General features: G+C 49.1%; 1 protein-coding gene across 1 annotated transcript in view; it reads right to left on the bottom strand.

Moving 5' to 3' along the window:
- LOC135022416 (inosine-uridine preferring nucleoside hydrolase-like) overlaps window positions 1-20724 on the bottom strand; it is a 39555-nt gene extending 18831 nt beyond the window's left edge. Inside the window, exon 1 of the mRNA XM_063953314.1 lies at window positions 20587-20724. The gene's annotated coding sequence lies outside the window, so the exon portion shown is untranslated. The remainder of the gene's footprint in view (window positions 1-20586) is intronic.
- Between the last annotated feature and the right edge of the window lie 1770 nt (window positions 20725-22494).

Below are 22494 nucleotides of genomic sequence, written 5' to 3'. Positions count from 1 at the left end.
GCAGATCATAAAGATTCCAGTAAATGTAAAAAGGTCTCTAGCGTGGTGGCTACAGACAGACCATTTAAACAAGGGGAGACCCTTTTGGATAAAAGAGTGGCAAGTCCTGACAACAGATGCCAGCCTGCAGGGCTGGGGGGGCGGTACTCGGAAGCCTATGGTTCCAAGGAAAGTGGACCGCAAGGGAAAGTCGCCTGCCAATAAATCTGTTAGAAATAAGGGCCATTTACTTGGCTTTGGTTCAGGCAAAGGACAATCTAAAGGATTGCGACGGCAGTAGCATATCTCAATCATCAAGGAGGAACTCACAGCAAGAGTCTAATGGAGGAAGTAACTCCCATTCTAGAATGGGCAGAACTCCATCTTCCGGCATTGTCAGCAGTATTTGTCCCGGGTGTACTAAATTGGGAAGCGGATTTTCTCAGTCGGCACACCATTCAGGAAACCGAATGGGCACTACACCCAGAAGTATTTCAGACACTGGTGAACAGATGGGGTCTACCAGAGATAGACCTTACGGCGTCTCGTCTAAACAACAAAGTTCCGAGGTACAGATCGAGAACAAGGGACCCAGGAGCGGTCCTGGTAGACGCATTGTCAGTGAAATGGAGGTTTCAGCTGGCATATCTGTTCCCTCCAATATCTCTGTTACCCAGAGTAGTGAGAAAGATAAAACAGGCAAAAGGAGCGATCATTCTAATAGCTCCAGCTTGGCCAAGAAGGCATTGGTACACAGATTTGTTGAGAATGTCCGTGGAAGCACCGATACTGCTCCCTCAACGTCCAGATCTGCTAATGCAGGGTCCTTGTTGTCACAGTCATCTGGATCGCCTGTCTTTGACGGCGTGGCTGTTGAAACCTCTATCTTAGAGGCTAAAGGATTTTCGAAACAAGTAATCCAAACTATGCTTAGAGCAAGAAAGCCTTCTTCGGCCCGTGTGTATCATAGAATATGGCAAGCCTGTATTCATTGCTGTACTGGAAAAAATGTCAATCCGAGATCTTTTAAAGTAACTAGGATTTTGGATTTCCTTCAGGCAGGATTGGATAAAGGGTTGAAAGTTGGTTCCTTGAGGGTCCAAGTTTCAGCGTTAACTGTATGGTTTCAGCAGAAGATTGCTGATTTACAGGATGTACGTACATTTTTTCAAGGAGTAGTACATATTCAACCTCCATTTGTTCCTCCTGCAGCTCCCTGGGATTTGAATTTAGTTCTTAAATTTCTCCAGGGTCCTTTGTTTGAACCACTTGAGAGAGCAGATCTTAAGGGGTTAACGGTTAAAGTTCTTTTTTTACTGGCAATGGCGTCAGCCAGAAGAGTGTCAGATTTAGGAGCATTATCATGTAAGTCTCCTTTCCTAAGTTTTTTTTCCAGACAGAGCAGTTCTCAGAACGAGATCTAGCTATCTTCCAAAGGTGGTATCAAAGTTTCACCTGAATGAAGAGATTGTAGTCCCAGCTTTTCAGGTATCGGGACTATCTGCGGGAGAAGCGTCGCTGGACGTGGTCCGAGCTTTAAGAATTTACATAGATCGTACTAGTGCCATCAGGAAAACAGATTCTCTCTTCATCCTCTACGGATTCCATAGAAGAGGATGGCCTGCTAGTAAACAGACGCTGGCGAGATGGCTCCGAATGGTAATATCAGAAGCTTATTCTCATGCAGATCTCCCTATTCCGGCTAATGTCTCTGCACACTCTACACGTAAGGTAGGTCCTTCTTGGGCAGCACAACAGGGTGCTTCAGCAGAACAGATATGTAGGGCAGCCACATGGTATTCCATAAACACATTCATTAGACATTATGCCTTGGATACTTTTGCCTCTCATGATGCAGACTTTGGGCGAAAGGTCCTCCTGTGCAATCAGGAGCGTCCCCACCACTAAAATGGCTTTGGGAATCCCAATGTTATACTGTGGATAATCCTGTGGACCCAGCCAGAGAAATATACGTTATAGTAAGAACTTACCGTTGATAACGTGATTTCTCTTATGTCCACAGGTATCCACAGGGATCCCACCCTGACGCATCTGATTTGAGGATCTAGACAATCACTAAAACCTCTTCCTTCTTGTATGGAAGGGTGTGCATGTGTGTTCTTATCGCCTAAACAGGTCTCTGCCTGATGTTCCTGCCTAAAATCGCTGTGGAAAGAACTGATCTGACTGAGTCAGTGGGCGGGACTATATAGTGGAGGCCCCAATGCATCCTGGGAGGCCAGAAAGCTCGTGACCGTGTTGGTGCCATTTTCGCTGTCGCTCGACAATATCCCAATGTTATCCTGTGGATACCTGTGGACATAAGAGAAATCACATTATCAACGGTAAGTTCTTACCATAACGTATATTTCTGATCCGAGCCGTTTGCTTGACATATATCTTCAAGGCTTGCACAGCATCCAATGCCTCTGGAGGAGCAGAAGTGTCAGAACTGGATGGAGCCACAATAGGTTGGTTCAAGTGAAATGCAGAGACAACCTTCGGCAGGAACTGCTGCCTAGTCCTGAGGTCCACTCTGTCCTCGTAAAAGACCAAGTATGGACTTTTACACGATAAGGCTCCCAATTCTGAGACACATCTAGCAGAAGCCAGGGCCAGTAACATCACTGTCTTCCACGTGAGGTACTTGTCTTCTACCGTCATCAAAGGCTCAAATCAGGAGGACTGTAGAAATTCCAACACTACATTCAAATACCAGGGTGCAGTAGGCGGCACAAAAGGAAGTTGTATGTGGAGTACCCCTTGCAAGAAGGCCTGAACTTCTGGCAACAGTGCCAATTTCTTCTGGAAGAAAATGAAGAGAGCTGAAATCTGGACCTTAATGGAACCCAGATGCAAGCCCCTATCCACACCAGCCTGCAAGAAATGTAAGAAACGTCCCAAGTAGAACTCTACAGGTGGATACGTGCATTCCTCGCACCAAGAGACATATCTTCTTCAGATATGATGATAGTGTTTTGACGTCACAGGTTTCCTGGCCTGAACAATGGTAGCAATAACCTTCTTAGAAAGGCCCTTGTGAGCTAGGATGTTCCGCTCAACTTCCTGTTGCTGTCAAACGAAGTCGCCGTAAGTCTGGGTAGATGAACGGTCCTTGTTGAAGAAGATCGCTTTTTAGTGGTAGAGGCCAAGGGTCTTCTACGGACATGTCCAGAAGATCCGCGTACCACACCCTCCGAAGCCAATCTGGGGCAATCAGAATTGCCTGGACTTCTTGATTTCTGACTTTCTTGAGCACCCTTGGGAGCAACGGAATCGGAGGAAACAGGTAGACCAGCCGGTAAGGCCAAGGCTACATCTGTGCATCCACTGCCCTTGCCTGACGGTCCCTGGTTCATGAGCAATACCAGTGAAGCTTCTTGTTGAGATGAGAAGCCATCATGTCTATCTGTGGGCAGCCCCACCGGTGGATGATCTGTTGGAACACCTGATGGTGGAGACCCCACTATCCCGGTGGAGATCGTGATGACTCAGGAAGTCCGCTTCCCAGTTGTCCACACCCGGAATGGAGATTGCCGACATTGCTCGTACATTTCTTTCCACCCAAAGGAGTACTTTTGACACCTTTCGCATGCAGGCTCTGCTTTTTGTTCCTCCTTGTCGATTGATGTCCGACTGAACTTGAATTGCGTGATCCGTGAGCAGAGGAGAGACCTGAAGCAGAGCATTGTAGATCGCCCACAGTTCCAGAATGTTGATCGGTAGGAGGGCTACGTGGGATGACCACCTACCCTAGAACTGTGCACCTTGGGTGACAGCACCCCACCCTTGCAGACTCGCATCCGTCATGAGGAGGTTCCAATCCTGAAAGCCTTCCAGTAGGTTGGAGGACTGCAGCCACCATAGGAGGGAAATCCTGGCCTGAGGAGACAGCTGAATCATCCGGTGCATCTGTAGATGTGAACCGGACCACTTGCTCAGGAGATCCAATGTTCTGGCATGGAACCTCCCATATTGGATTGCCTCGTATGAGACGACCATTTTCCCCATCAATCTGAGGCAAAGATGTATGGATACTCGAGTATGTCGGAGCACCATGCGGACCATCTCCTGAAGTTGTCTCGATTTGTCCTCCGGGAGGAACACCCTCTTGGCCACTGTATCCAGAAACATCCCCAGGAATAGGAGCCATTGAGCTGGCTCCAGGTGGGACTCCTGTAGATTGGGAATCCACCCACGGTGTGACAGAAGTTGGATAGTGTGGTCCATGTGGAGCTATAAAATCTCCCTGGATCTTGCTTTTATCAGAAGATCATCCAGGTAAGGGACAACATTGACCCCCTGGACCCGGAGTTGGAGCATCATCTCCACCATCACTTTCGTGAATACCCTTGGAGCCGTGGACAGGCCAAAAGGTAGTGCCTGAAACTGGTAATGATCATCTAGTAGGGCAAACCTCAGATAAGCCTGATAAGGTGGCCAAATTGGAATATAAAGGTAGGCATCCTTGATATCCAAGGAAACCAGAAATTCCTGTTCTTCCTGGCCTGCAATTACTGCCCTCAGGGATTCCATTTTGAACTTGAAAACCTTCAAGCAAGGATTCAAGCACTTTAGATTCAAAATGGGCCATAACGAGCCGTCCGGTTTTGGTACCACAGACAGGTTGGAGTAATAACCCCTGCCTCGTTGTGGTTTCGGTACTGGAACAATGACGTGGGACTGGACTAACTTTCGAATGGCCTGTTGCAACATAACCTGCATATCCTCCAAAGCTGGTAAGCTTGACTTGAAAAATCGTTGGAGAGGAGCACCGTCGAACTCCAGCTTGTAGCCCTGAGAAATTAGTTCCCTTACCCAGGAATCCTGGCAGGAGCCTTCCCAGATGTGGCTGAAGTGACGCAGTCGAGCTCCCACCTCGAGATCTCCTCCGGGTGGGTGGGCACCGTCATGCTGAGGACTTAGTGGAGGCAGAACTGGTGCTCTATTCCTGAGAGCCGGTGGCCGCAGGTCTTTTTGACTTACCTCTGGTGCCTCTATTTGCATTGGAGGCACATCTGGACTTAGATCAAAATCTATTAGACCGAAAGGACTGAACAGATGGCCTCGGGTAGGAACGCCTAGCCGGCAGGACCCCAGAGGTGAGAAACGTGGATTTCTCAGGCGTGACTTTGGAAATCCACGTATCCAACTCAACCCCAATGAGCCATTCCCCAGAAAAGGGGAGGGATTCCACATTGCGCTTTGATTCTGCGTCCGCTATCCACTGATGCAACCACAAAGCTCTGCATGCCGACACTGTCATGGCTTTAATATTTCCCATCTCCTTAAGTGAGTCACACAGGACGCGTGTAGTGTCCTGAATGTGCTTGAGGAGAGTAACCATAGTGACCAGAGGCATATCTACGGAGAGGCCCCCCTGAATTTGAGTAGCCCACGTATGAATGGCATGGGTCATCCAGCAACCTGCTATGACCGGCCTTTGCGATACACCTGCTGCCATGTAAATAGATTTGAGTATAGCTTCTATTTTTCTGTCCCCAGGATCCCCTGGGGGTTCCTCCCAAAATTTCCTACCTTCAGGAGCAAATGGGAAAGTGCGCAAAAACTGTTTTGACACTTGGAATTTTTTGTCTGGATTTTTCCAGGCTAACATAAATAGGTCTTCTAACTCTGCAGAATCAGGGAAAGTGACACTAGGCTTGTTTTGTGTAAAGAAAAACGACTGCTGTGACGCAGAGTCCTCTAGAGGGAGCTTTAATACGTCCCATACAGCCAGAATGAGGGGTTACATACCATGAGCAGAATCGGAATCCCCACTAACGGGACCCAAGTCCTCCCCATCCTCCTGTATTTCCTCATCTGAATCAGAGAGTAGAGCAGGCAAACCACACTTTTGTGGTGCTGCATGAGAAGGGGGGGTGGGGTGGCTGTGTAACATCTGCCCTAGCAGCTAGGTCTGCAATAGCCTGTTGTAGTAGCTGACTTTTTTGTACATTAGCAGTGATCTGGGATGGCATATCAGACATCATAATTTTAAGAGACCCTAGCCAGGAGGGCTCTGGACCCTCTCCCCCAGCCCCTTCACTGATTTGTGAAGATTGGCTGCATTGTTCACAAGAAACAGAATCAGATGATACTGTAGAGAATCTAGTGTGATGTACACTGCACAGCTTGTGTTTATCCATGTTTCACAGTAAGCACAATAACATACACATACACATAGACAGTAATACTATTCAGGCCTGCCCTTACTGTATGTGAGAGGAGACACAGAGAGAAAGAGAGACATCAGCACACCCCTAGCTACACAGCCCAGTAAGGCTGACAGATAATTATTTCACAGTAACACTAATAATTTCTGTCCTGTAGAGGAACCAGATAGTGTACAATAGCGGCTCTCCCCCTTTGCTACACCCTGTACCAGTTTTCCAGCGCCAAAATTACGCTGGTCCTGCTATGATGTAGCTCCGTCCCCCAATGGCGCTGGAGCTACAGTGATTTTTTATACTGGCAATGTCTCCTGTTTTCTTAAAAATATCACACAACTCCTAGTCAAGCTATATGAAGCCAGCCTACACGGGGGGCTCTAGCGGGTCCCCCCCCCCAGGAGGGCCCCGTATGCCATGCCCGCATTCAGCCGCACTTTGAACCGGGGGACCCCCCCTTGCTGCGCCCCCGGTTTTTACTCACCACAGTCGTCACCTTCAGGCTAGTGTTAGTGGTGTGCGGTGTGCTGCGATTGTGACAGCCAAGGCGCAGTGCCCCGCTGAACAAACAACCTCTTAGGATGGTGGTCCTTCAGTGGGGAAGCGGCTCTGCACCTCGCAAGGCCGGTGACCGCCAAGCACCCCCCCCCCCCCCAACTCCCACGATGCAGGTATGCTGTTGCCCAAACAGCATACCGAAAGTAACAAACGTTTAAAATAAATTGAAGAAAACTCTCTGGACCTGCAGAGATGTGCATCCTCTCCTGAGGGCACTTTTTTCTGCATGTGGGATGGGGCATAGTGGGGAGGAGGCTGCACACCTAGTGAAGAAATTGAAAGTGCACGGCACCTTTGGACCCCGTCTATACCCCATCGTACTAGGGGCCTAATTCAGACCTAAACACAATCAATGGTACAGAGCCAAGTAGTTTGTTACAATCAATGGCTCGTGCTGCGTTTGGCAACGATGGAAACCATTGATGGGGGTTTCTCAGATGGTCATGCCTACTGCTGCCTTTTACGCATATGCGGTCATCAGACCATGCATGCAAAAATGGTTATTACACAGGTTATTTACCTGGTAAATGCTGCGAAATGTAGCCTATCGAATGTTTTGGGGGAATTTCCCTCAAAAATTTTTTTAATAAGTGTACCCCTCAGGGGTATACTTATTATTGCTGGCCGGATGGTCCCACGATAATTACGTATCCGACTTGATGCGAGTAGCGGCAGGACATGGACGCGCAGCTCCTCCAGTGTGACTCCAGATTACCTAAGCGGTACCAGGGGGTCATAGCAGGGGGGAGCGACTATTAGTGTACTAAGTCCCCTATCAGGGTACTTAGTTTGTGACCCGGCTAAGCTTGGCATTAGCGATAAGGGCGCGGTGGGGGCTGGCTCCAAATAACTCTGTATCTCCCTGAAAGGCTCTTTGTGGGTTAATTGTATTTAACCTTTTCCTGTGTGTGTGTGTGCTGTCACATTTACATTATGTCAGGCAGAGAGTGTGCTACTTGTACCGCAGAGTGTTCCTCTTCACCAGTGGGCTCACTACTGGGTACTCAGGGCTCACAGGCTAGTGGTGCTGAACCGGAATGGGTTAATTCTCTTAAGAGAATGATCTCAACTCTTTCTACAACATTGTCCCGCAATGAGAAAGAGACACAATACTTAAAACAGACTGTGGATGAGTTTATGAACAGAGACTCAGTCCCCAAGACGGCGTCTCAATCCCCTCCCATTTGTCTGCAAAAGTGATCTCTGGCCCATATCCTGCAGTCTGACTCTGATGCTGACAGGTCAGAAATGGAGGAGGGGGAGGTGGACTCGGGGGGGATGCAGCTCTGTCACAGGGAATAAAGGCTTTTATAGAGGCATTCAGAGATGTTCTGCATATTCCTGATAAGGTGTCAGAGGAGTATGAGGAATCTTATTTGCGTCAAAGGAATTGAATACCACGTTTGAAGAACCGTGGGTTAATCCCGATAAGAAATATAAAATCCCTAAAAAGGTTGCTCTCATCTTTTCCTTTTCCTCTAGAGGATAGGAAAAAAAATAAGATTTTACTCACCGGTAAATCTATTTCTCGTAGTCCGTAGTGGATGCTGGGACTCCGTAAGGACCATGGGGAATAGCGGCTCCGCAGGAGACTGGGCACAACTAAAGAAAGCTTTAGGACTACCTGGTGTGCACTGGCTCCTCCCACTATGACCCTCCTCCAGACTTCAGTTAGGATACTGTGCCCGGAAGAGCTGACACAATAAGGAAGGATTTTGGATCCCGGGTTCTGACTCATACCAGCCACACCAATCACACCGTATAACTCGTGATACTATACCCAGTTAACAGTATGAAATATAACTGAGCCTCTCAACAGATGGCTCAACAATAACCCTTTAGTTAGGCAATAACTATATACAAGTATTGCAGACAATCCGCACTTGGGATGGGCGCCCAGCATCCACTACGGACTACGAGAAATAGATTTACCGGTGAGTAAAATCTTATTTTCTCTGACGTCCTAAGTGGATGCTGGGACTCCGTAAGGACCATGGGGATTATACCAAAGCTCCCAAACGGGCGGGAGAGTGCGGATGACTCTGCAGCACCGAATGATCAAACTCTAGGTCCTCCTCAGCCAGGGTATCAAACTTGTAGACTCTTGCAAAAGTGTTTGAACCCGACCAAGTAACAGCTCGGCAAATTTGTAAAGCCGAGACCCCTCGGGCAGCCGCCCAAGAAGAGCCCACTTTCCTTGTGGAATGGGCTTTTACAGATTTAGGGTGCGGCAGTCCAGCCGCAGAATGTGCAAGTTGAATCGTGCTACAGATCCAGCGAGCAATAGTATGCTTAGAAGCAGGAGCACCCAGCTTGTTGGGTGCATACAGGATAAATAGCGAGTCAGTTTTCCTGACTCCAGCCGTCCTGGAAACATATATTTTTCAGGGCCCTGACTACGTCCAGTAACTTGGAATCCTCCAAGTCCCAAGTAGCCGCAGGCACCACAATAGGTTGGTTCACATGAAAAACTGATACCACCTTAGGAAGGAATTGGGACCGAGTCCTCAATTCCGCCCTATCCATATAAAAAAATTAGATAAGGGCTTTTGCCTGATAAAGCCGCTAATTCTGATACACGCCTGGCCGACGCCAAGGCCAACAGCATGACCACTTTCCACGTGAGGTATTTTAGCTCCACGGATTTAAGTGGCTCAACCCAATGCGACTTCAGGAAACCCAACACCACGTTGAGATCCCACGGTGCCACTGGAGGCACAAACAGGGGCTGACTATGCAGCACTCCCTTAACAAAAGTCTGAACTTCAGGCAGTGAAGTCAGTTCTATTTTTGAAGAAAATCGATAGAGCCGAAATCTGGACCTTAATGGAACCCAATTTTAGGTCCATAGTCACCCCTGACTGTAGGAAGTGCAGAAATCGACCTAGCTGAAATTCCTCCGTTGGGGCCTTCCTGGCCTCACAGCACGCAACATATTTCCGCCATATGTGGTGATAAATGGTTTGCGTTCACTTCTTTCCTAGCTTTAATTAGCGTAGGAATAACTTCCTCTGGAATGCCCTTTTCCTTCAGGATCCGGCGTTCAACCGCCATGCCGTCAAACGCAGCCGCGGTACGTCTTGGAACAGACAGGCCCCCTGCTGCAGCAGGTCCTGTCTGAGCGGCAGAGGCCATGGGTCCTCTGAGATCATTTCTTGGAGTTCTGGGTACCAAGCTCTTCTTGGCCAATCCGGAACAATGAGTATAGTTCTTACTCCTCTCCTTCTTATTATTCTCATTACCCTGGGTATGAGAGGCAGAGAAGGGAACACATACACCGACTGGTACACCCACGGTGTTACCAGAGCGTCCACAGCTATCGCCTGAGGGTCCCTTGACCTGGCGCAATATCTTTGTAGCTTTTTGTTGAGGCGGGACGCCATCATGTCCACCTGTGGCCTTTCCCAACGGTGTACAATCATTTGGAAGACTTATGGATGAAGTCCCCACTCTCCCGGGTGGAGGTCGTGTCTGCTGAGAGAGTCTGCTTCCCAGTTGTCCACTCCGGGAATGAACACTGCTGACAGTGCTAACACATGATTTTCCGCCCATCGGAGAATCCTTGTGGCTCATGCCATCGCCATCCTTCTTCTTGTGCCGCCCTGTCGGTTTACATGAGCGACCGCCGTGATGTTGTCTGACTGGATCAGCACCGGCCGGTGTTGAAGCAGGGGTCTAGCCAGACTTAGGGCATTGTAAATGGCCCTTAGTTCCAGAATATTTATGTGTAGGGAAGTCTCCTGACTTTTCCATAGTCCTTGGAAGTTTCTTCCCTGTGTGACTGCCCCCCAGCCTCGAAGGCTGGCATCCGTGGTCACCAGGACCCAGTCCTGTATGCCGAATCTGCGGCCCCCTAGAAGATGAGCACTCTGCAGCCACCACAACAGCGACACCCTGGCCCTTGGAGACAGGATTATCTGCCGATGCATCTGAAGATGCGACCCGGACCACTTGTCCAACAGATCCCACTGGAAGATCCTTGCATGGGACCTGGCGAATGGAATTTCTTCGTAAGAAGCTACCATCTTTCCCAGGGCTCGCGTGCATTGATGCACCGACACCTGTATTTGTATTAGGAGGTCTATGTCTAGAGACGACAACTCCTTGGACCTCTCCTCCGGGAGAAACCCTTTTTTCCTGTTCTGTGTCCAGAACCATACCCAGGAACAGTAGACGCGTCGTAGGAACCAGCTGCGACTTTGGAATATTCAGAATCCAGCCGTGCTGTTGTAGCACTTCCCGAGATAGTGCTACTCTGATGAACAACTGCTCCCTGGACCTCGCCTTTATAAGGAGATCGTCCAAGTACGGGATAATTATTTCGGCCATTACCTTGATAAATACCCTCGGTGCCGGGGACAGACCAACGGCAACGTCTGGAATTGGTAATGACAATCCTGTACCACAATTTTGAGGTACTCCTGGTGAAGAGGGTAAATAGGGACATGCAGGTAAGCATCCTTGATGTCCAGTGATACCATGAAATTCTCCAGGCTTGCAATAATCGCCCTGAGCGATTCCATTTTGAACTTGAACCTTCGTATATAAGTGTTCAAGGATTTCAATTTTAGAATGGGTCTTACCGAACCGTCTGGTTTCGGTACCACAACATTCTGGAATAGTAACCCCGGCCTTGTTGAAGGAGGGGTACCTTGATTTCACCTGCTGGAAGTACAGCTTGTGAATTGCCGCCAGTACTACCTCCCTTTCTCCGAGGGCAGCAGGCAAGGCTGATGTGAGGTAACGGCGAGGGGGAGTCGCCTCGAACTCCAGCCTGTATCCCTGTGATACTACTTGCAGAACCTAGGGATCCACCTGTGGGCAAGCCCACTGGTCCCTGAAGTTCCCGAGACGCGCCCCCACCGCACCTGTCTCCACCTGTGGAACCCCAGCGTCATGCGGTGGACTCAGAGGAAGCGGGGGAAGATTTTTGATCCTGGGAACTGGCTGTCTGGTGCAGCTTTTTCCTTCTTCCCTTGTTTCTGTGCAGAAAGGAAGCGCCTTTGACCCGCTTGCTTTTCTGAAGCCGAAAGGACTGTACCTGAAAATACGGTGCTTTCTTAGGCTGTGAGGAAACCTGAGGTAAAAAAATTTCTTCCCAGCTGTTGCTGTGGATACGAGGTCCCAGAGACCATCCCCAAACAATTCCTCACCCTTATAAGGCAGAATCTCCATGTGCCTTTTAAAGTCAGCATCACCTGTCCACTGCCGGGTCTCTAATAGCCTCCTGGCAGAATGGACATTGCATTAATTCTGGATGCCAGCCGGCAAATATCCCTCTGTGCATCCTTCATATATAAGACGATGTCTTTAATATGCTCTATGTTAGCAAAATATTATCCCTGTCTAGGGTATTAATATTATCTGACAGGGTATCAGACCACGCTGCAGCAGCACTATTTATGCTGAGGCAAATGCAGGTCTCAGTATAGTACCTGAGTGTGTATATACAGACTTCAGGATAGCCTCCTGCTTTTTATCAGCAGGTTCCTTCAAAGTGGCCGTATCCCCAGTCGGCAGTGCCACCTTTTTTGACAAACGTGTGAGCGCCTTATCCACCCTAGGGGATATCTCCCAACGTGACCTATCCTCTGGCGGGAAAGGGTACGCCAGCAGTAACTTTTTAGAAATTACCAGTTTCTTATCGGGGGAACCCACGCTTCTTTACACACTTCATTCACTCATCTGATGGGGGAACAAAACACTGGCTGCTTTTTCTCCCCAAACATAAAACCCCTTTTATGTGGTACTTGGGTTAATGTCAGAAATGTGTAACACATTTTTCATTGCCGAAATCATGCAACGGATGTTCCTAGTGGATTGTGTATATGTCTCAACCTCGTCGACACTGGAGTCAGACTCCGTGTCGACATCTGTGTCTGCCATCTGGGGTAACGGGCGTTTTTTGAGCCCCTGATGGCCTTTGAGACGCCTGGGCAGGCGCGGGCTGAGAAGCCGGCTGTCCCACAGCTGTTACGTCATCCAGCCTTTTATGTAAGGAGTTGACATTTTCGGTTAATACCTTCCACCTATCCATCCACTCTGGTGTCGGCCCCACAGGGGGCGACATCCCATTTATCGGCCTCTGCTCCGCCTCCACGTAACCTTCCTCATCCAACATGTCAACACAGCCGTACCGACACACCGCACACACACAGGGAATGCTCTGACTGAGGACAGGACCCCACAAAGTCCTTTGGGGAGACAGAGAGAGAGAGTATGCCAGCACACACCAGAGCGCTATATAATGCAGGGATTAACAGTATAACTGAGTGATTTTTCCCCCAATAGCTGCTTGTATACACATATTGCGCCTAAATTTAGTGCCCCCCCTCTCTTTTTAACCCTTTGAGCCTGAAAACTACAGGGGAGAGCCTGGGGAGCTGTCTTCCAGCTGCACTGTGAAGAAAAAATGGCGCCAGTGTGCTGAGGGAGATAGCCCCGCCCCTTTTTCGGCTGACTTTTCTCCCGCTTTTTTCATGGATTCTGGCAGGGGTAATTTATCACATATATAGCCCTGGGACTATATATTGTGATGATTTGCCAGCCAAGGTGTTTATATTGCCCTCAGGGCGCCCCCCCCCCCCCCAGTGCCCTGCACCCATCAGTGACCGGAGTGTGAGGTGTGCATGAGGAGCAATGGCGCACAGCTGCAGTGCTGTGCGCTACCTTGTTGAAGACAGAAGTCTTTTGCCGCCGATTTTCCGGAACACTTCTTGCTTCTGGCTCTGTAAGGGGGCCGGCGGCGCGGCTCCGGGATCGAACACCAAGGTCGGGTCCTGCGGTCGATCCCTCTGGAGCTAATGGTGTCCAGTAGCCTAAGAAGCCCAAACTACCACCAGTTAGGTAGGTTCGCTTCTTCTCCCCTTAGTCCCTCGCTGCAGTGAGTCTGTTGCCAGCAGATCTCACTGTAAAATAAAAAACCTAAAATATACTTTCTTTCTAGGAGCTCAGGAGAGCCCCTAGTGTGCATCCAGCTCAGCCGGGCACAAGATTCTAACTGAGGTCTGGAGGAGGGTCATAGTGGGAGGAGCCAGTGCACACCAGGTAGTCCTAAAGCTTTCTTTAGTTGTGCCCAGTCTCCTGCGGAGCCGCTATTCCCCATGGTCCTTACGGAATCCCAGCATCCACTTAGGACATCAGAGAAAATGGGAAAATCCACCGATGGTGGACGCATCAGTCTCTAGGTTGTCACGTAAAATTGTGTTTCCTGTTCTTGGTGCAGCCTCCCTGAAAGACACGGCTGATCGTAAAATTGAGACTACACTCAAATCATTGTACATAGCTGCTGGGGTGGTCCAAAGACCCACTATTGCATGTGCGTGGATCACTAAAGCCATTGCTAAATGGTCAGGTAACCTAATTGAGGGGTTAGATTTATTATCTAGGGGGGATGTTGTCTTACTCCTGCAGCATATACAGAACTCTGCGAACTTTATGGTGGAAGCCATAAAGGAAATAGGCGTGCTTAACGCACGCACCACCGCTTTGGCAGTGTTGGCATGCAGGGGCTTGTGGCTATGCCAGTGGACTGCTGACACGGATTCTAGGAAAGGCGTGGAAGGCCTACCATTCACAGGAGAGGCCTTATTTGGAGATGAATTAGACAAATTGATCTCCACAGCTACTGCGGGTAAGTCTACGTATCTTCCTTCTGCAGCCCCCCCAACCAAGAAAACTTATTCGGACGGCCAAGTTAAAAGGCAAATCCAGAGGTGCTTCTACGTCCTCCAGCGGCGCAAGAGGTAAACCACGCAAACCGGCATCAGTAGATACTCAGGAAAAGAGCTCAGGCTCTGCTTCCTCAAAGACTTCAGCATGACAGTGGACAGCAATGCCTGGAAGGCTTTCAGGTGGGAGCACGCCTACAATTCTTCAGTCAAATCTGGTCAAATTCGTGCCAGGATCCCTGGGTCATAAATCTTATTTCCCAGGGCTACAGACTGGAGTTCCAAGAGCTCCCACCTCACAAATTCTTCAAATCAGGCTTGCCAGTTTCACAAGAGGCAAGTATAACTTTACAACATGCCATCCAAAAACTGGTACAGACTCACGTCATTGTTCCAGATCCACCTCATCAGCTAAACAAGAGGTACTATTCCAACTTGTAGTACTGAAACCGGACAGTTCAGTAAGACCAATTTTGAACCTCAAGTCGTTGAACCCGTACTTACGAGTGTTCAATTCAAGATGGAGTCTCTGAGAGCTATAATCTCAGGTCTGGAGGAGGTGGAATTCCTAGTGTCTCTGGATATCAAGGATGCGTACCTTCACATACCGATCTGGCAGCCCCATCAGTCTTATCTACGGTTTGCACTGCAGGACTGTCACTACCAGTTCAAGGCCCTGCCATTTGGTCTCTCCACGGCACTGAGGGTGTTCACCAAGGTGATGGCAGAGATGATGCTTCTACTCCGCAAACAGGGTGTGAACATAATTCCGTACCTGGACGATCTCCTGATAAAAGCACCGTCCAGGGAAAGGTTGCTGGACAGCATTGCTCTCTCAACCAAACTTCTCCAGGATCATGGGTGGATTCTGAACTTTCCAAAATCTCACCTAAAGCCAACACGAAGGCTACCATTCCTGGGAATGATACTGGATACGGAGTTGCAAAAGGTGTTCCTTCTGTTGGAAAAGGCATTAGTAATCCAGTCGATGATTCGGGATGTCCTGAAGCCAACCTGGATATGGTGCATCTATGCATTTGCCTTCTGGGGAAAATGGTGGCCCTTATGAGGCTCTTCAATATGGAAGGTTTCATGCAAGACCCTTCCAGCTCGATCTGTTGTACAAATGGTCCGGATCGCATCTTCACATGCACCAGAGGATCCGTCTGTCGCCAAAAGCCAGGATCTCCCTTTTGTGGTGGCTACAGACTTCTCACCTCGTCGAGGGTCGGAGGTTCGGAATTCAGAACTGGATTCTGCTAACCACAGATGCAAGCCTCAGAGGTTGGGGAGCGGTCACTCAGGGGGCGCAGTTTCAAGGAAGATGGTCTAGTCAGGAAGTCATCCTTCCAATCAACATTCTAGAACTCAGGGCCATATACAACGCCCTTCTGCTGGCCTCACATGTTCTTCAAGATCAGGCCATTCAGGTCCAGTCGGACAATGTGACCGCAGTAACGTACATAAAGCGACAGGGCGGAACGAAAAGCAGAGCAGCAATGTTGGAGGTGTCAAGAATTCTTCTCTGGGCAGAAAGAAATGCTGTGGCATTGTCAGCGGTCTTCATTCTGGGAGTAGACAACGGGGAAGCAGACTTTCTCAGCAGACACGACCTGCACCTGGGGTAGTGGAGCCTTCACCCGGAAGTGTTCAGGTGCTTGACAAGTCGATGGGGATATCCACAGCGTTATTGTTTCAGGTCGAGAGACCCACAGGCAGTTGCGGTAGACGCCCTGATGACTCCATGGGTCTATCAGGTGGTGTACGTGTTTCCTCCACTTCCTCTGATCCCAAGAATTCTAAAGAGAATAAAAAGGGAAAAGGTTCAAGCAATTATAATTGCTCCGGACTGGCCAAAAAGGGCCTGGTACATGGACCTTCTGGAGATGCTCCTTGAAGATCTGTGGACTCTACCTCTTCGCGAGGATCTTCTGCAACAGGGCCCGTTCGTCTATCAGGACTTACCGTGGCTACGTTTGACGGCATGGAAGTTGAACGGCTGATTCAAGCCAGGAGAGGGATCCCTAACAAGGTTATCCTAACTATGATTTAAGCCAGGAAGGGGGTAACATCTAAGCATTTCCATTGTATTTGGAAGAAATACGTCTCTTGGTGTGAGAGCAGAAAATTTCCTGTGGTGGAATTCCATCTAGGACGGTTCCTGCTTTTTCTACAAGCAGGAGTAGATGTGGGCCTCCGTCTGGGCTCCATAAAAGTCCAGTTTTCAGCCTTGTCCATTTTCTTTCAGAAACAATTGACTTCTCTCCCTTAGGTCCAGACGTTTTTGAAAGGTGTTCTGCTCATCCAACCTCCCTTTGTGCCTCCCACGGCACCTTGGGATCTCAGTGTGGTGCTGCATTTCCTCCAACTGGACTGGATTGAGCCTATACAGGAGGTAGACGTAAAATATCTTACATGGAAGACCGTCACACTGTTGGCCTTGGCTTCAGCAAGACGTGTGTCGGAGCTGGGGGCTTTATCTCACAAAAGTCCCTATTTAATTTTCCATGAGGACAGAGGTGAACTCTGAACTCATCAGCAATTTCTTCCTAAGGTGGTGTCTGTGTTTCACATCAACCAACCTATTGTGGTCCCGATTGTAACTGACACCTCTGCTACTTCAAAGTCTTTGGCTGTTGTGAGGGCTTTGAAGGTGTATGTGAAAAGAACAGCTCGTCACAGAAATACGGACTCGCTGTTTTTTCTTTATGATCCCAATAAGATTGGATGTCCTGCTTCAAAGTAGACTATTGCATGCTGGATTAGACTTATTATCCAGCATGCTTATTCCATGTCAAGTTTGCCATGTCCAAAATCTGTACAGGCCCACTCTACTAGGTCGGAGGGTTCTTCCTGGGCGGCTGCCCGGGGTATCTCGGCTTTACATCTCTGCCGAACAGTTACTTGGTCAGGTTCGAACATGTTTGCTAAGTTCTACAAGTTCGATACTTTGGCCTCTGAGGACCTTCAGTTTGGTCAATCAGTTCTGCAGGAACCTCAGCACTTTCCCACCCAGTTTGGGAGCTTTGGTACATCCCCATGGTACTAAATAAACCCCAGGACATAAGAGAAAATAGGATTTTAATTACCTACCGGTAAATCCTTTTCTCGTAGTCCGTAGAGTATACTGGGCGCCCGCCCAGTGCTTCGTTCATCCTGCACTGTTACTTGGTTAAGTAATGTTGGTTTAGCCGTTGCTGTTTCTGTTTCAAGTTTGGTTAGCTTGGCATTCCTCTTGTTGTGTGTGCTGGTTCTGAATCTCACCACTATCCTTATCTATCCTTCTCTCTAAATATGTCCGTCTCCTCGGGCACAGTTTCCTAGACTGAGTCTGGTAGGAGGGGCATAGAGGGAGGAGCCAGCCCACACTATCCAATTCCTAAAGTGCCCATGGCTCCTAGTGGACTCGTCTATACCCCATGGTACTAAATGGACCCCAGTATCCTCTGTGGACTACGAGAAAAGGATTTACCGGTAGGTAATTAAAATCCTATTTTTTTTACTGGTGGGCGGGATGCCAGCTGTCAAGATCCCGACAGCGGCATCCTGCCCACCAGAATGCCGGCAGTGGGGCAAGTGCTAAGAGTCCCCTCGCGAGCACGCTGCACTTACCAGAAACGGAAATATAGTGCTATGGATTGGGAGCCCAAAGTGGGTGTCCTCCTTAGGGCCCCATGAGGTCTAAATCCACCTCTGTTAATTCTCCACAACTGACAGGCACAGAGATTGGGACTCATCCTTATAATGGGACATATTATTCAGCAGCCATCTCTACTTATGCGGGAAAGTACATGTGGTTAAAGCACACTTAAACCAACCGCATACCTCCCAACTGTCCTGATTTTCACGGGACAGTCCCGTTTTTGTGGGGGACTGTTCCGCTGTCCCACCCGCGGGCCGCAGTGTCCCTCTGTGGGGTGGGGGAGCAGTTGGGAAGCTCTGTCACTCGGTGAATAAATGCTGTGCACATGCGCACAGCGTCTATTCACGGAGACAAGAGGGAATGGGGGCATGGCCAGCAGCTCACAGAGTACGGGCCATGTCCCCATAGTGACGGAGAATGGGTGCGTGGTTTGCAATCACGTCATTACCACAAAGTCACGCCCATTTTCTGAGGTCACGCCCCCTTTTATGGGCAGGTGCGGCCACGTTGGGAGGTATGCAACCTCTTTCACCAGCCACGTTGGGAGGTATGCAACCAGCATGTTTAAAGTTATAACACCTGCATAGATAAAATGCTCTAAATAGCATTACACCCATCGGGATCCCAGTCCGACATAGGGGGTAAATCAGATCTGATTGCTGCTGCGCGTTTTCACACAGCGGGTGATCAGGTACTAAATGTGCATGTGTATGCACCGCAATGCGCACGTGCTTTGGACAACAACAAAGGACATCTCTGGTCAGCAGTGGGATGGTGTGAAAAATCTGTTCGCTCGGGCGTTCGCAAGGTGATTGACAGGAGGAGGCCGTTTGTGGGTGGCAACTGACCATTTTCTGGGAGTGTTTGGAAAAACACAGGCGTGTCCAAGCGTTTTCAGGGTGAGTGTCTGACGTCAGATCCGGCCCCGATCAGCATGATGTGATCGCACTGGAGGTGTAAGTCCTGGGCTGAGCAGCGACTGCACACACTGTATTTTAGCAGCTCAGTGTACACATAGCATTGCACACTTGCACAGCGAAAATACACTCCCCCTGTAGGCAGCGACCATCTGAACGCTGGACAGCAAAAATCGCAGCCCAGCGATCAGATCTGAATTACCCCCATAGTGTAGTACTCACTATGAAGTATACTCACTGGTGACATCGTCATTATCAGTCTCTTGCATCCATCCCACTGATGCATTATAAAAAATAAAATGTACATTTTACTAGAAAAAAAAACAACCTAGCTATGCAAAGGTCCTCTTACATGTCATTCCTGTTTATTTTCAAAGCACAAATGTAACTACCATAGTAGCAGGGGGTGCAGTGGCTACAGGGTCCATCTCAGTGGTGGGATTCAAATAAATCAACAACAGGTTCTATGGGGGTCATTCCGAGTTGTTCGTTCGTTATATTTTTCTCGCAACGGAGCAATTAGTCGCTAATGCGCATGCGCAATGTCCGCAGTGCGACTGCGCCAAGTAAATTTGCTATGCAGTTAGGTATTTTACTCACGGCATTATGAGGTTTTTTCTTCGTTCTGGTGATCGGAATGTGATTGACAGGAAGTGGGTGTTTCTGGGCGGAAACTGGCCGTTTTATGGGTATGTGCGAAAAAACGCTACCGTTTCTGGGAAAAACGCGGGAGTGGCTGGAGAAACGGAGGAGTGTCTGGCCGAACGCTGGGAGTGTTTGTGACGTCAAACCAGGAACGAAACTGACTGAACTGATCGCAGTTGCCGAGTAAGTGTGGAGCTACTCAGAAACTGCTAAGAAGTGTCTATTCGCAATTTTGCTAATCTTTCGTTAGCAATTTTGATAAGCTAAGATTCACTCCCAGTAGGCGGCGGCTTAGCGTGTGCAAAGCTACTAAAAGCAGCTTGCGAGCGAACAACTCGGAATGAGGGCCTATGTCCTAATGACCATTTTAAGTATAGCAGAGTGGGACTAGCAGAAGGGAAAAAGAGGGACTACATACATACCCCCAGCCAGTTTGCCTGCCCCAGGACACGCTGGTTGTAGGTGGTGGTGTGTGGGTGACCACTCCCGAAAAATGGCAACCCTGCTTAGCCTGAGCTGCCGCCCGCAGTCACACCCGCCCGCCAGCACAGACTGCAACAGGGCCAAGCGTCTCTGTGTAGCACTGCAGAGTTCCTCCGCGCCTGGCCCACCCTCTCTCAGCGTTTTGACATGCTTACTGCACATGTCAGGACACTAGGGAGAGGAGGAGTCAGCAGACCAGGGCCGGGTGGGTAGTAACTCCTGTTGCGGTCGCCGGTCTGTGCTGGCTAGCAGGTGTGTGGGCGGCGCTCACTAGCAAACGGTTCTTAGTTAGAACCATACCTAACATTAGGTATCGGTTCTGCAGAACCGGTGTGATCCAGCTGAATCCCACCACTGATCCATCTCATCTTTGTCTATGTGGGTGGTAACTCAGATTTGAAGCCACCAATCTGTATGTAGATATCCCCCAAGATCTATCACAGGCTATTCTGACCTTACAATACCCAGTCATCATTCTCACATTGATATATAAGGGTGAATTAGATATAAATAAATCATACCTGCTACCCCAGACCTCCTGCAGCCACGGGCAAAGGAATCTCCTGGGTCTTCCTCTTACAACTCTACAACAACAACAAAAACAACAACACTGCTGTAGCTTATAGTGTAATGCAGGTTTCTTTGCTGAGCAGTAATAAAGTAATGGCAGTTAAGTGTTGGGCTGGCTGATCAAAGTGCATCTCTGACCGAGCACATACACTCATAGTCAGAGGAGAAGTTCATTTCCCAGCTGACAAGCTACATAAATAAATGTTAATAATAAAAATTCACTGGCATCAGATTACAATTACATTACTGTAATAAACGTTTGCTATTTTCTTGACAATGGGCCTGATATATAGTTGTACGTGAACACATTTGCATTTGTACACAGATACAGGGCCTAATTCAGTAAGGATAGCAAATTCTACAAATTAGCATGCTGGGGGCCGCCCATCGCTGGACAAGGCGCCCAGCATGCTGACCCCCCCCCCCCCTTCAACAAGCCGAAATTGCGATCATATCGCAATTTCTGCTTGTTAGCAGAAACAGAGAACGTCTCCTGCCGCGCCACGTTCTTGATCACAGCGGCTGCATGTGATGTTACCCTGCCTCCGTGATCACGCCCCGACATGCCCCCGTTCTTGCCGCCCTGCGCCCGCAATTCTCTGTCTCCTCCCTGGAAACGGAGGGTTGCCCATCCCTCACACCGCGACCGCCTCTGCCTGATTGACAGGCAGAGGCAATCGTATTTTATGTGCCCCCCCCCCCCCGCAGAAAGTGCGGGCGCTTGCGCAGGACGGGCACTGCCATGCGCCTGTGGGCCAATCGTAGAAATTACGGTTGGATTGCGATTTGCAATCCAACCTGAATTAGGCCCACTGTGCAAAAATATGCCAATGTCTCAGCTAGCAGGATTTGTGTTGAGATGCCCACTGGCGGCTATCCTAATCTCAGCAACTGCGTACAAAGATGCAGCCAGATTCAGTAAATGGCCCTCTGATTAACCCTACGGTCATGCAGAATGGGCGTCGGAAGTAAGAGGCCAGAGCCAATGTTTAATGCATATGGGATCATAGACTCAGGCTGAGACTATACCCGAAAAAATGGTGGTGATACATATGAATTTTTGGTGCCACTCCTCATTACCTCCCCAACAAATGGTCCCTCCCAGTGGCAGCTGCTGCCTGTGGGATGCAGAGCAGACCACACAGCATGGGGATGCCCGGTAACACTATGTATGTAATATATGTGCTGGATGGCTGTCCCTGGGGATCAGCATCACTGTGGATTTCACTGAGCTGCTGCAACTGGGACTGGGGGTGGGCTAATAGAGGAAGGAGAAGTGAAGCTGAATGCTAAGTCCTGGGTGCAGCAGCGGCTGTGAGACGCACAGCGCCACTGGTCCCTTTTCATGTTTATGAAGAAATCCTCTCTGCAACCAATGTTACAAGACCATCGCAGCAGTGCCGTAACTAGTGGTGTTCCAGTGGTGCCTGGCACACACAGAGCCGGCCCTAACCAGTATGATGCCCTAGACAAGATTTTGGCTGGTGCCCCCTAGCACCGCTGCTAGTTTTGCCTCTGACCCTGCACCCAAACTTTCCCAGCACCATCACCCCTCCCCCATAGCAGTCCTCATTTTTGTGTTCCTACCCCCTATTTTTAAATTGGAATAGTGCGCATATTCGGCGGACAGACCATAAAGTGGCGTGTTCTTGCTGGGAAGGGGCAATAGTACCCCCAATTCAAATTATGCCACACAGTAGTGAAACTTTATTCACATCATGCAATAGTGTCCCTTATTCACATTACATCACACTTTATTGCTCCTTATACACATTACAACACACCATATTTCTCTTTATTGACATTAGAAGGCACTGTAGTGCCCTTTCTATACGTTACGCCACACAGTAAAGAGCCTT

Source organism: Pseudophryne corroboree, chromosome 2, assembly GCF_028390025.1.
Source record: "Pseudophryne corroboree isolate aPseCor3 chromosome 2, aPseCor3.hap2, whole genome shotgun sequence".
NCBI lineage: Eukaryota > Metazoa > Chordata > Amphibia > Anura > Myobatrachidae > Pseudophryne > Pseudophryne corroboree.
The sequence above is the reverse complement of the archived record's forward strand: the minus strand, read 5'-3'. Positions and strand labels throughout refer to the sequence as shown.